General features: G+C 38.2%; 1 pseudogene; it reads right to left on the minus strand.

The window, feature by feature from the left end:
- Positions 1–7,167: 7,167 nt before the first annotated feature.
- Positions 7,168–13,064, minus strand: LOC113072068 (calmodulin-like; annotated as a pseudogene).
- Positions 13,065–14,872: the final 1,808 nt, after the last annotated feature.

Raw genomic sequence — 14,872 nt, forward strand, 5'->3', positions numbered from 1 at the left:
GGTAACCAGCCAGCACTGATGCAGCAAGATTTGCATGGCAAGAATCAGTCGTGTTTGTGACGTAACGTTCAGTAAGTGTCATTTGATTTAATGCAAGGTAAAATGCAATGTAAATGTTCAGTGAAAGTGATCATAAAATGCGAATATCCAGTGATTATAAATAAATATATGTGATATGGAGTAAGCTTTCTCTGCGGTGGTCTCTCTGTGGATGGTGGCTCATGTTTCATTGGTATTATTGCTCTGATCCTGTCATTGATTGGCAGCCCAGCTCAGTTGTCACATCAGAGAGCAGCAAATCAATACAAGAGACTCCAGGGAGTTTGATTTTTTTGTAGGGTGAGCTCACATTCACACAGCCATGGAAAAGGCCTGTCAAAACCTATACAGAACAGAAGAGAAATAGGTTATACAATAATTTACTCACCTTCAGCTTATTTCAAACCTGTATAGGTTTCTTTCTTCTCTTGAACACACGATATTTTGAACTGCTGGTAACCAAACAATTGACAGTAACCACTAACGTCCAAATGATTTTCCACACAATAGAAGTCAATGGCTATTGTCAATGGTTACCTTTATATGGATTGTCATCATGTTGTTTCAAACCCCACCAAATTAATAACTTATTATTTTAGTCCAAAATGTCTGATGTTTCTGTCCCATTCTGTTATTTCTTCAGAAGATCTGCTATACTGATTGCCCATGGATCCATATGCCCTCTCCTCACATGCCTGTCCACATGTTCTCTGGCGATTATCCCACTGAGCGGTGTTGCCATTGCTCAAGGTCATTTACTGTCATTTGTCCCAACAGTATTAGCTTAGCATATAGTACACCCATAGTTTGCGCTGGCTTTGGGACATGTAGGGAAAGCAGGTCTTTATGAAAGTGTGTGATCCGGTGAAACAGGGTAAGGTGACTCTATCCATGACCCCCGCTGATTCACAGACACAGTGTTGATAGCAATGTGTCATCTATCACCAGCAGATTAGTGAGTATGTGTGAGAGAGAGACACACTGAAATGTTGTTCATTGTTTTGGAGTGTGACAGTTCTTGGTGTCAATGTCACACACTAGGCATTCTCAGGGGTCATGACCCTTCACCCAGTTCACTGGATCAGAAGTCTTTACAGTCTTTTACAGTCTTGCTTTTGGATCAGTATTGTGCCTTTAATCCAAATGCGCCTAACCGAGTGACTCTCTCATAGTCAGCATTCAGACGTTTCAGAGATTTTCAATGGCTTATAGGTGACACCAAAGAAAGTGAATTTGTTGTCATGTTCAAATCCAGCTTGCAAACCACTGTACTTTTGTTGCATGTCCCATTTGTGTGAAATTCATAAATAATAGTCAGTAAATATACTTTATTTACTGAGAGGTGATCTGTGCATGTGTGAACCCCAATTACCTCATTAACAACAGTTAAATTTATTGCTTAAAATGTAAAATGCATTTGATTAAATGTGTTAACAGCAGTCACACCATTTTAATAATTAAAATAAATACAAATATTCAAAGAACTTAAAGTAGCATTATATATATATTCATTAAGATAAACACTTTATATACTGTTTTTTGTTTGTTTATATTGCCTCTTTATTACTAATTTGTACTTTATTGTGTTTTACAATTAAATAGATTGCTCATTACATACTAGTTTCCATGATTATATATATATATATATATATATATATATATATATATATATATATATATATATATATATATATATATATATATATATTTATTTATTTATTTTATTTTATTTTTTTATTTTTTTTTCTTGCAGTGTTTTATTTTTCTTTGGCCACCCATATATAATGTGGATAATATATAGAATAATAATATATAATGTGTTTGTATGTGTGTATATATATATATATATATATATATATATATATATATATATATATATATATATATATATATATATATATATATATATATATATATATGTATATGTATATATATATATATGTATATATATATATATATATATATATATATATATACACACACACACACACATGTATTCCATTACAATTTTTTATTTTATTTAAATGTAGTTCAATGTATATTTAATTGTATACATAACAATCACATTATGCAATATTAATATTTGACATTTAATTAATCACAAGCATAAATATGTTAACTTTTTCTCTCTAAGGAATATTTGTAACTGCAAACAAAAACAACTAATGCCTCTGTTGTCCTCTAAAAGTTCTTCTACCCTCTAAGAACTGTGTAACTTCTCTAATTACAATACAAATCAGCAAACACCCCACACACACAAACACACACATGCTAATTCGTACAGCTGTTCCACTGTGAAGCAATGTGTTACAAATTATGCTTTTCCCACAGGGGTGTCCAGTCTGTAACAAACAGTTACAGCAGATGACTGTCCCATCAGCACCTCCCTCCACACACAACACAGATATTACAACACTCGCAATCTTCTCATTCATCCATCCATCCATCCATCCCTTGGATGAAAGCGTGGGAGGAGAAGTAACAGATGGAGACTGGGAAAGAGACGGACATAGCAGGAACATCCAGTGAGAGAGAGAGAGAGAGAGGATTACGGGAAGGACTCACTGTACTCTGATAAAATAAATTTAAATTCAATTCCAGTTAATTAACTTTATTTATAGCATAACAATGGCGATTGTCTCCAAGCAACTTTACAAAGTGGCAGGTCTAAAGGCCCAAGTGAGCAACCAAGCAAAGAAAGAATGACATGAGAATACATCCTGGCAAGGGAGTAATGGAGAGAATAGATCAATGAGACACTCTGCTGTAGTCCTGAAGGACAGAAGGACAGAGTTTTCACTGAATCTCTTTAGTTGCAGAGAGGTCAATAAATTAACAAAACGTTCTAATTAGCAAAATAAATGTTAAAACATAAGGGGTTGTAGGTATTGGGATTGGTTGGCTAAATAAATAAATGACCTGAAGAGGATATGGCTACATAAAGTTAATCATAATATGCTTTGTAATAAAATATATATATTTTATATCTTAAATATAGATAGATAGACGGACGGACGGATGGACGGACGGATAGATAGATAGAAAGATAGATAATTTTACACTTTCATTTTACATCATAATTGTCGTTATGAATTAACAAAATTTAGAATATATTTTTGTGACCCTGAATTTTTCAGTATTTTTGTATTTATTTACCAAGACTGGGTTTACTTGCACTTAGTTGTGTAATCTAAGTCATAATGCTGTCAAATGGCAAAAAAGAAAGAAACCTGGCGCGAATCGTTGACTGATTCTTATTGAATGTAGCGCGATTGACGCATTGAGAGTGATGAATAAGTTTTACTAATTAGTACATTTTTGGTTTATATGGCATCAGAAGATTAAAACTGTACTAAAAAAAAAAAAAAGTTTAAAATAGTTTTACTATATTTTTATGACATTTTTGTTATTTCTGGAGCTCAACAGCAGCCTTTTCACTTTTAATTTGGTAACTTACATTGTGATGGTGAGTAAATGATGACAGCATGTTCATTTTTGAGTGAATTATAATAATTATCCTTCAAAGCCTGAGTGAAGATCTGAGCTATAACTCAGTCATGGCATTAGCCTGTCTCACCCCACCCAATTTATTTTGAGATCCTAAACAATGCTGTCCAATGTGACCTGTTCTAAATGGGGATGCATTTTAAAATATCAATCAACAACGCAGCCTTTGCTCTCCAACTATGTGTGTGTGAGGCATGAAGTGCAAACTCCCCTTTGTACTCTTGATCGTGTGTGTTTACATGGATGTGTTCAGTTTCTCCTGTTACTGTAATGCAAGCCTGTTGTCTTTCAGTGACCAGTGTGTTTCTGCCCTGCCCTGCAGCATAGCGTTTCACTTCAGCATCATTTAACCCCACAGAGCAGCCTGTCAATCAGTAAGCCACACCTCTTCTGCATGATGACCTCACTCTGTTTCACAGTGTGGCAGCAGGGACTTCCTCACAAACACAGAGAGGAAAGCACAAGGTGGAACAGATCAAATGCTGATGTCTGCAATCTAAAACAGCCCACTCCTTATCCACTCATATCTCATTCCCCACCGCTGTGCACTCTTCTTCCACCATATGGGCTTCCCTACTTCACACACACAAAGACACACACACATGGCTCCGGATAGCTTTGAGTCTTTCCCAGACCACTCTGGAGTTGTGCCAAACGCGCATACACACCTGATCATACAACTTAAGTGATGCTCCATGGAGGATGTGCACTGTGACAACTAAATTAATAAATAAGCTGTATGCTGACATTATATATTTATTAAGAATAAAAATGGGGACATGGATACGCTTTTACAAAGGTTTAAAGGAGTAGTTCACCTTATCGTTTACACAACCTCAGAAAATCCAAGATGTGGACGAGTTTTATTAGCCTACATAATAGTCCATCTGTCATCAGTGGTTCAACTGTTATATTATGAAACCACAAAAATATTTTTGTATGAGAAGAAAACAAAAATAATGATTTTATTCAACAATTTGTCTCCTCTGTTTCCCCCACATCACTGTAGTGCCATTTTGGAGAACACCTGCTGATCGCAAACTGCGTACACTCTTCTGTGTCAGCCGCGACACAAGGATGTGCTGTTTTCTTTCAAATCAAAGCATAAATAGAAAGGTATCCTTGTGGCGTGGCTTATGTAAAGTCCTCTATACATAATATTGCTTTCTCCAGTTAAAATTAAAATGCCTTAATGATGGATTTGTTTCTTACACAGCTTTTCACTTCACAAGATGTTAACTGATGGACTGGAGTTGTATACGTCATGAACTGCACAGGGACACATTGAAGATCCAAATGCAGTTTATTGAAAAGCACAGTGCAAAGTCACAGTCCATAAAGCAGGCAATAGGTCAGAACATAGGTAATCTCAGATCTTTCTCCATCCAATCAACAACTGAAGGATTGGACCAATCTCTGCCTAAATGTTTTCTGTGGGGTGTAACAATACATGAGAAAAAGAGCTGTTGCTACCTTCTTTACATAGTGACTTTTTTTCTTGTTTGGTTTAATATCTGGTTGTTATATAATTTATTTAATATTTACAAATAATTTTCCCCACTATATGTTTACAGACCCCCAACAGTAACTCCATGTAACCCGTGCTGAGGAGGAGGGGCCTGGGTCCTAAGTAGAAAGCAGTTGAAGGAATCTGTTCGAGTAAGCTTGTGTTTGGAATAGAATATGCCACACGACAAGACGGTTAAAGCTGCAGTGTTAATTTCAGCATCACTGCGGAGTTTGAATCTATAAATTACTGAGTACCATCTCAGATCTACATTATAGGTCTTAATCCACTATGTATATGTGTGTCTCACTGTCTGTGTTCAGTTGAGGTCACAGCAGGCCACTGAAGTTCACTTGTAATTCTGAACGGACTGTGCATTCGGAGGAAAGGGAATCAATGGGATGTGTTGGAGTATTAGCTTTTATCTGGTTTCACCACTTACAAACTCTTACATGGATACTGCGTGCAATATTCACATTTCTATATGAATATATACGGTATACTTGGATGACATGTTACACTATTATTAGCTCACTGTGTGACACTGTATCCCACACTGTAAAGCACTCAATTTGACATCCTATTATGTAATGGATTAATAAACCAGAAGTAACACAGCTTAATAATATTTGATTGAACTGGCAATGGTTATTATTTGACTTACATAAAATTTAAAAAAGAATTAAAAAAGTTTCTCATGAGTTTTATGATTTTAAAGATTTTTTATGATTTTAAAGAGTTTAATACAAACAATTCTGGCAAACTATATCAGCATAAAGACAGATATACAAAAAAATAGAAAATAGTAATAGTAAAATAGAAATAGTCTATAATTTTAAATAAAGTTCTAAATATTTGTAAATCAAATTTATTTAACATTCTTTGATTTAACAATTTGAATTTTACTAAGCAAAATATTAAAATGCCCCAAAATTGGTTAGTTAAAAAATGCTAAATAAGCCAGTTCTCTAACTAATCAGCTTAATGTTTTAAGTATTTCTATTTTTTTTTTTTATTACAAATTGAAAATAACAATTGAAGGATATCCTGAAGTGTTCCGAAGTGTTACATATTATAATTTTAAATATTTCTTTCTCAAATTAAATTTCTAGGGCAAACAAAACAAACAAACAAAACATTTAGCTGTGTTAAACATTTTATGTGGGATATTTTTGCTATTCTAGCTCAGAGATTCTTCCCATAAAGCCTGAGAGGACAGAGAGAGTATGACCAACCATCGCCTGCAACCAAATCATGAAAAGACATTCTGTCTTATCTCAGAGGCAACAAGTAACCAGAACATTCTGCATATACAGCCGAACATTTTCTGAAGCCTTCAGCCATTCTCGGATTCTTTTTCTTGGAAGTAATGCATTTAATACACACACACACACACACACACACACACTTGGCCACGTGCAGCTCATCAGTCAGAAGAGCAGAGAGATGTGGGCTGTTAGCGCGCTCTCTCTCTCTCCTCCCACACGCCTGTCACTGTATCCTGCTTCTCACTGCTGAGCACATAGTAGATGCACAATCATCTCTACACCCCCGAGCACACTGTCACTGAGCCCAGGCTTTAAATAGCTGTAAATTAAGAGCGAGTCTGAAAATTAAGTGCAAAAGTCTCACATTGAATCCGATGCGAATTATGTGGTAAAGCTTCAACTGGACAAATGAGAACGAATTATTCCAGAAACAAAAAGATAAAGGGAGACATACTGTAGATCTGCTGTAGGGCTAAACTCTGCCTGACTACAAGAGGTGGATCCAATCAGCTGTAGTCTCTCTCTCGCTCTCTCTCTCACACACACACACACACACACACTCCATTTCTCCAGAGTCTCTTCTCCAGCTCCCACATGGTGTTTGATATCCCCCTCAACCACCAGAGCCATAGATCCAAGTTGCCAGGCAACCCCTAAAATCCCCAAAGACCGACGCGCTCAAGCCTGCGCTCGGATGGATCAGCGCTCACACAACATGACACACACATATATACAGAGACATACAGAAAGAGAGTGGTTGCCATGGTGATTTCTGTAGGTTGGCTGCAAAAGCTTCCCTAAATGTTTCTGTAGAGGATGACAAAAAGGACAAACAAGGTTGAGAGCTTTGAGTTCATGTTCTTTTATTGGAAAAAAAATCAAAAGACAAGCATGTACAACTTGGAATGAACATAAACAGAACTGAAGGTGGGCAGTCGAAACAAACCCCTGGCGGCCAAAGCCCTCTTTTGCGCTCTCCAGAGAAAAATCAACATGCTCACGGTCAGAGCCCAGAGGAAAAACTAAAGATACAAACATTTATGATACAGTCACCATTGCCCTTACCCGAAAAACACTTCCACGTAAGGTGAAAGGTCACACCCTTAAACTCCCAAGCCACTCCCTCCCGCTAAATGCCCCTGCTATTGGGCACAATGCACAAAGAAACAAAACGCCAAATATCCTGACATGCCAAACAAATTTTAAAATCTCTTAACTGCTCATTTTTCTTAGAAATATCTCTTTATTAAGTTATTGAAGCAAACTGCAAAGGTCCCATTCATTCGTCCTCTATGCAGATTCCGAAAAAACCCGCCCACCACCGCCAAACGATATTCAAACCTCTTTTAGATTCACCCCCAGAACGCTCCCACAGACATCGCTGAGGTTTCCGCCTCAATAGCGGCTCTGAACTCAAGCTGCATGCATGTAGAACAGAAACAGGAAGTAGAAGACGAATGGCCAGCCCAAACATCGCCACTAGCAAATGGAACCAGTTAAGCAGTTCACCAGATGCTTTACTTTAGTTTCTGAAGGTTTGATATCAGGATTAATTGATTGATCATTTTGTAGACGTCTAAGCAGTTCTTTGGGAACAGGACCATTAACCAGTACATGCAGGTCATTTATGTCTTTTTTTTTTGTTTGTTTTATTATATATATTTTTTTCTATATATGGACATTTTCCTTTTATAACATTCAGTATTTTCTATACAGAAACAGTATGAATAAATGAATATTTTTGCGTAAGAGGTAAGTAAAACATTTGACTGATTTTTTTTTTTGTCTTCTAAAGAGGTCAGGAGAGAACAGAAGAGCTTCACTTTGCCGTCATCATTTGTACAAATTCTGTGGACAGAAAGAGAGATGGACACTTCAGACACGAGGCTCATGATCACAACATGAGCACAAAATCCACTAGTTTGCAAGCTGCTCTTTTAAATTATTCTCCATTTTTGTATATGCAGGCAAATTATCCAAATCCAAGCTACATTAATGTAATTGAAGTGGCAATTTATAAAAGTAATGTTTAATCTGCATAAAACGGCGACCCTTTCCAGGTAATCTCAGCACACAGCTGCGTCGTACCTTCGTAATTGACCTGACCGTCGCCGTCGATGTCAGCTTCTCTGATCATTTCGTCCACCTCTTCATCCGTTAGCTTCTCACCGAGGTTTGTCATGACGTGGCGAAGCTCTGCTGCGCTGATGTAGCCGTTCCCATCCTTTCAGACACAGACAGGATCAATAAGTCAGCTGTGTCATGCCATTAAAATATATTAAACCACTAAATCCAAAGTAGGTGATTTTAAAAGTGTAACAACGTATTGTGGAAGCATAATGCAGATAAAAGGGGCAGCAGTGGTAACATTCAACAAAGGGAAGCAGTTCAATGATGCTTTTTCCTAAATATTTGACAATCAAATGTCCTAGTAAACTTGTAGGGAGAGATGTCTGACTGTGGAAGTGACTGTGAATCCCTTCAAACCAGCTGCAGCTTCACGTGGAACAAGGGCTTATTTAGTTTTCCAAGGGTTGCTTTGTTTTTCCTTGCCTCCTCACTCTTTCCATGAAAGCAAACACACCATCTTACCACCATGCCCTCTTTTCAGCACTGACCTTGTCAAACACTCGGAAAGCCTCGCGGATCTCCTCCTCACTGTCTGTGTCTTCATTTTCCGTGCCATCATTGTCAGAAACTCGGGAAAGTCGATGGTTCCATTACCTGGAAGGGACAGAGAAAGAATAAATGGAAATGGGCCGGAATGTTTGGAAAACTCGGATAAAGTACCCTGGAGTTCAGGATGAAAGCAGGGGAGTCAATAGGGCATAATTATAATGAGGTCTAATAGCACATATTTAGTGTGTTTGAGTGACATCTAGGTAAAGTGAATTAGTCCTAGTTGAGAGTCACAGCAAACACTCTCCAGAATTACTTAAACTATGAGAAAGGTCACAGGAATTATTGTTTATTTTCTTATATTGTGAGATTAAACAAATCAAATTAGGGACACAATGTATCAACAGTAGAGTTTTTATTTAAAACACTAGTAAAATGATAAAAGTTAAATGGTAATCTTTAGCTACCTCAAAATGAATATGCATTTTTCATGCTTTAAATGTTGCAATGACTGAAATTTACTTGTAGCATTTTAAATGACTCATTTTAGCTTTTAGACTTTCATGTTTAATTTAGACAAAACAGTGCAGAACGTTAATATTGATCACATTTTCATTTCTAAATTTATTCCAAACAAGGCATGTTGAAGGTTCTGGGTTTCTCAAGCCGAAATGTGTTTTATTCTCTTGAGGTTAACCAAGCTGAGGTGGGATATTTCCATTACACGGGACAAATATGACATCCTCCTGTGTGCATGCGTGTGTGAAAATGATCACTACAGCCATTCCCAGAGGGCTCACACAGCGCGTGTAATCTGACAATGTGGATGTAGACACGTGCTTGCATATAAATGTGTGTGTGTGTGTGTGGTTTTCTTTACATTGCATGTTCTTCTCGATGGAGCTCTTCACAAACACTCTCTTGATTCCATGGCCACCACTGCCAAAGTAGATTATGTAAAGCTGGGTTTCCTCTAGGACTTTTTTCAGCTGTGGTGGCAGAACTATTTCCCATTGATCACACCCCTTACCCCTTGTGGCTAAATCTCTCTACCCAAGAATCACATGCACTCAGACTCAGAATTTAATTTATTTTAACAACAACAAAAAAAAAGGATAAGTAACAAGCACAATAAATTCTGTCATTGATTTATTGAAGCAGATTCTGCAGGAATGAGTTGAATTATGAGCAATACTACAATTCCTGCGCCTAAATTCAGGTCCTGCTCTAGAACAAGCACCAACCTTTCAGTCTCTCTCTTGAATCCAACATGGAAGTGACTTAAACTGCAATTTATCGACTGGCTGCTAGAGACTGGCTCCAAATGGAAGTCAATCCCATAGACCCCATGAGTGATGGGTTGTTACTGAATGTTGGTTCATTTAGTACAAATCTTTAATATGACTCAGGAGCAACAAGTTCTCTCAGCAAGGGATTTGCTCAGTTCATATTGACCAAACATGCGCAACCTCCAGTAGGTTCTGTACAGGAAACAGAAATGATTAGTTTACCTCCCGAGTCTTTCGGGTTAGAGTCGTTTGTTCATCACATGCAGCCACATAGACCAGAGGCTATCCAGTCTGTACTGGAGAGAGAAATTATTAGTTCATCTTCCGAGTCTTCAAGTCCGAGCAAAGACTGCATAATAATAATAAGATAATAGTTTTGAATGGTGACAGCAGCAATGGATACAGAAATAAGATGATAATTCCCAAACTTCCTTTCAAACAAGCATGTCATTTCGTTTCTTTACTCTTAAAGGTACGTAAGGTTTTGTGGTATACTATTTTATCTGAGCTTTATAGCTTATTTTCTTACGATCTATAAATTGTGAATTCCTGTGATGGTTTCTTTTTTTTTTATAACCCTGAATTTGGTAATAAAGAGTTGGTTAATGTTTTAAACTTTATCTGTATTGCGGGGGAAAATCACTTTGATCATTTCTAAATGTAACACAACATTACAAGATACTGATCCAGGAAGAGGTCACAAAAGAACGAACATCTCGGACCTGAAGACTCAAAGAGTCTTTTCCGGTACAGACTGCAACGCCTTATGCTTATGGGGCTGTCACGTGACTTGAACAAATGAACTAATAATTTGTTTCCTGTAAAGACTACATAACTTTCGGTTAACACAGGGGGATGTGATGTGACAAAAGAACAAACCACCCCAAGACTCGGGAGGTGAGGTGAACTAACAGATTGCTCAGCCAGCTAAGCAATGTATTCATCATTTCGGTTTATTATAATTTGGTTTGGTTGGATTATAGTTATGTAATGTGATCAATGTTTGCATAAATAGATTTGTTGGGGGATTTGGATAATAACATGTAACATTTTAATTATATTCTGTTGAAAATTAACAAAATGTCAGTAAAATGATCCGAACTTCCCATCGCTACTGTGAGTTCCTCGACTACAAATGATGTGAGTGGTGACACTGTGAAGCTGCAGCCATGGATGATTTTTAGTCCTGCCACAGCAGAATGAATGTAGTGGAAACACTGTAATGGGTTTCATGAGATCTTTATTACCTGCTATTTTTCAACTGGCTTTTCTGCTGTCTGACCTACAAAAATGACTCGTAGCGCAAAATAAATAATCAGTATGTCAGAATATTAAATAAAAAATTAAATAAACAGGAGTGTCAGTTATGTCATCTATGACGTTCCCCCCTTCCCCCAAAAGCAGTTAAGCACAAACCCACCCTGCAGCGGATTCCAAAGATTTCATTGGTCATTTGAATCACAGAGTTGACTGCCTACACCACACTGAAACAAAGACTAATCCTAACCTTAACCCCTAGTATACTGTATGACGTGTTTCCTGATAGAGAGCATCACGGTTTCTTCATTTCTGAAATGGGAACTAAATCCAACTCACCATCAGCATCCACCTCGTTGATCATGTCCTGCAGTTCAGCCTCCGTGGGGTTCTGCCGAGCGAGCGCATCACTGTGCCCAGTTCTTTGGTTGTAATGGTACCATCACCATCCTTATCAAACAAGGAGAACGCCTCCTTAAACTCTGTGTGGAAACACATCAAAATTGTATAAAAAAACCTGACATATATGAAACTTAACTTTCACAGGATCGGTTTTCCTGAATCATCTAGCTGAATAAGTGGTTAGGTGACATTCACCCTGACAATGAAAGTTAATTCAGGGCATGTTTACACCAGAAACACACACAGATTGGCTTTACCAGCAATTTGCTCCTCGGTGAGTTGGTCAGCCTGGAAATGGAGAGGGAAAAAGCGATGAGTAAACAAGGGTCATAAACATTGTTTTATTGTGCCAAGCACTTACAAACTGAGCAAAACCTAATGGGACAGACGCCATGTCATGAAGAAACAATAGTTACAAAATCAGATCAAACCAATAAATAAGAGTAAAAGAGCTTTACCATCACATGGAATATACAAAATAAACTACCACACTCAATGCTCTTCATAAAGTTTTATTTAAAAAGCAAAAACTGCTCTACTACATCTGCTCCATCTGCTTTATCTTCCTGACACTCAAAGCTTCTTCTTGAAAACTCAATAGAAGCCAATTAACTAATCAATGCCAGTAAACAAGACAAAATACCACATCCCAAATCATAAACTAATGGTGAATGAATGTCCCTTAAAGACCACAATATGAAAACCGCTAAATATATTCAAAGGAACACTAAAGAAGGGCAATTCTTGATAAAGTAACCTTTATCCCATCAAACTGAATATCGTCAGATCAGCCACCAGTCTCTTCACCTTGGGTTCATTGCCCCAGCCATCACTCTTCTTTTACATCATGCTTTTCCATTTTAACTGGGTGCTTTCCCGGGTTTGGACCTCAGCGAGGTCAGGCCATCCACCACTTCTCGGACCCTTCACCAGACCTTCTGCCAGGCACTCAGCCCGCTTGATGTTCTTTCAAATCCTGAACATCTCGACTCGCACCACGCTGTCAGTCGGCCTGTTGGTGGAGTCCACCAGCATCTGCAGGAAGGAGTTGTAGTTTTTCTCCTGTAGCTCGATCAGCTCTTTATAAAAGAACTGTTGCTGGTCGAGGAGATCGTAGACCACGGATAATGACACGGGGTCCTCCTCAGGGTAGATGACAGGTCTCTTTGAAGGCATTCTGGTCTTTGTGAGTAGAGGTTACCTGAAGCACATAATGGCGAGTCTGGCTGATCAGGCTATACCCATGAGAGCTCACCTGACCCTTGAGACCAAGTGTTAGTGTACCAACCTCCCAGGCCGCATTGGATATCGCTCAGCCAAGATATTAGGCTGATTTTTGAGAAGCTTAACATCAGCAGCTCACTACAGTTACAAAGCTGAGGGTCAGGGATCGCTTCAATTATTTGAAATTAGTCAAATGGGTGACCCATCAGGTCACTCAAGCAAAGTGGGATGTATTCGGAGGTAGACTGGCAGGTACACAGAATGACAGCTAAATCAAACGCCCCATCACTCTACCTGCTCCTGCGGTCATCTCAATTTACAGCCAACGTGGGTTTGCGTTTATATCGTTATATTTTGATCATCTGAGTGACACTGCTTCTCTGCTAATTGTGCAAACACCTTTCCTCCATCTGTGAACACAATGGCAGGTTTTACCTTTCCCTGCACGGATGCATTATCTCACCAGTCTCAACTGTTCTTCTGATCAAATGTATTTTTCTCTGCCTGTGTCTCACTAGGGGTCCTGTAAGCCTGAGGGTTAAGGATCCGGGCTGCTAGCATAAAGGCAGAGTTCAAATCCAGGTAAGAACAAAATATGATCTGGAGAGTAACAAAGGTCCCTTTCTGCCCTATTATGACTATCCTGATGTGTAAGGCATCTCGGCACGTTGTTCCAATTAGCATGCTGTCCGTAAATCCCTTCAAATTTTACCTTAATATGAAGACATGCTTTTACCCTTATTCAAGTCCCTAGTTATTTTCTTTTCCTGGTTATTATCCCAGTTTCATGTAGTCACAGTTGGATGGAGGGGGGATTAAAACTCACCTTATTTTATTAAATAATGTGCATGGCTAAATTATTTATAAACAATGCAATTTCTTTAAATAGGAAATTAGAATTGTCCATTTGAATTTCATGGTGACTTTTTTAGTGAATGAGTAGTTGCTGTTCTGAATCGCTTTGCGACTGCCCTGTATAATTTACAGTATAGTTAGAAAGACAAATGGACATTATATTTAAAATACGTCCAAGTTAGGTAATCAGAGTAAAAGTGAATCAGAACTGAAATCATGTTGAAACAAATCGAATCAAACTGACTTAAAAACCAAAATGGAAATCTGTAACATTATCTAAATTAATAAACATTTCAGCTTCTTTCCCCTAACAAAATCAATGTGGAAAATGCACCATCTGCAGATTCCCCATGGACCCTGTCCATAAAGGATTTTTTTTATTCTCTCCAGCTGATGGGGGAGAACAGGATCCTGTACCTCTACTGGAAACATTCCAGGCCATCCAGTGAGGCTTCAAACATCACACACCACTGCCAGGAATTTGGCCTGGATCTGAAATGCTGCTCAATGTTGCCTGGAATCTGGCCTTGATTTAGGACTCACCAAGTGGCAAGAGCAGCTGAGAGAAGGCTGGCCTGGTCCTTGGGACGCTCAATGTACGATAATGAATGTGGTATTTCCACATTCACACTATGTTAACAGGGAGTCCCTAGGCCCCTTAACCATCATGCTGACAGATGCAAACACTCTATTGAGTCTACTTCCAGTAACTGTCTTTCTTCACAAAATGAACACCAATGTACTACCCACAACTTAGCACCTAAGACAGGAAGATGGCTGAATATAAACTCATGACCACAACTGTGAAGGCAGCTTCCTTGTGAACCAAACCAACGGTGTACAGGGGAGACAGCAAGCCCTGAAATAGCCATTCGCCCCATGGCTAATCTGGCCATTTCAGCTAC

This window comes from Carassius auratus, unplaced genomic scaffold (genome assembly GCF_003368295.1).
Source record: "Carassius auratus strain Wakin unplaced genomic scaffold, ASM336829v1 scaf_tig00008516, whole genome shotgun sequence".
NCBI classification, from domain to species: domain Eukaryota; kingdom Metazoa; phylum Chordata; class Actinopteri; order Cypriniformes; family Cyprinidae; genus Carassius; species Carassius auratus.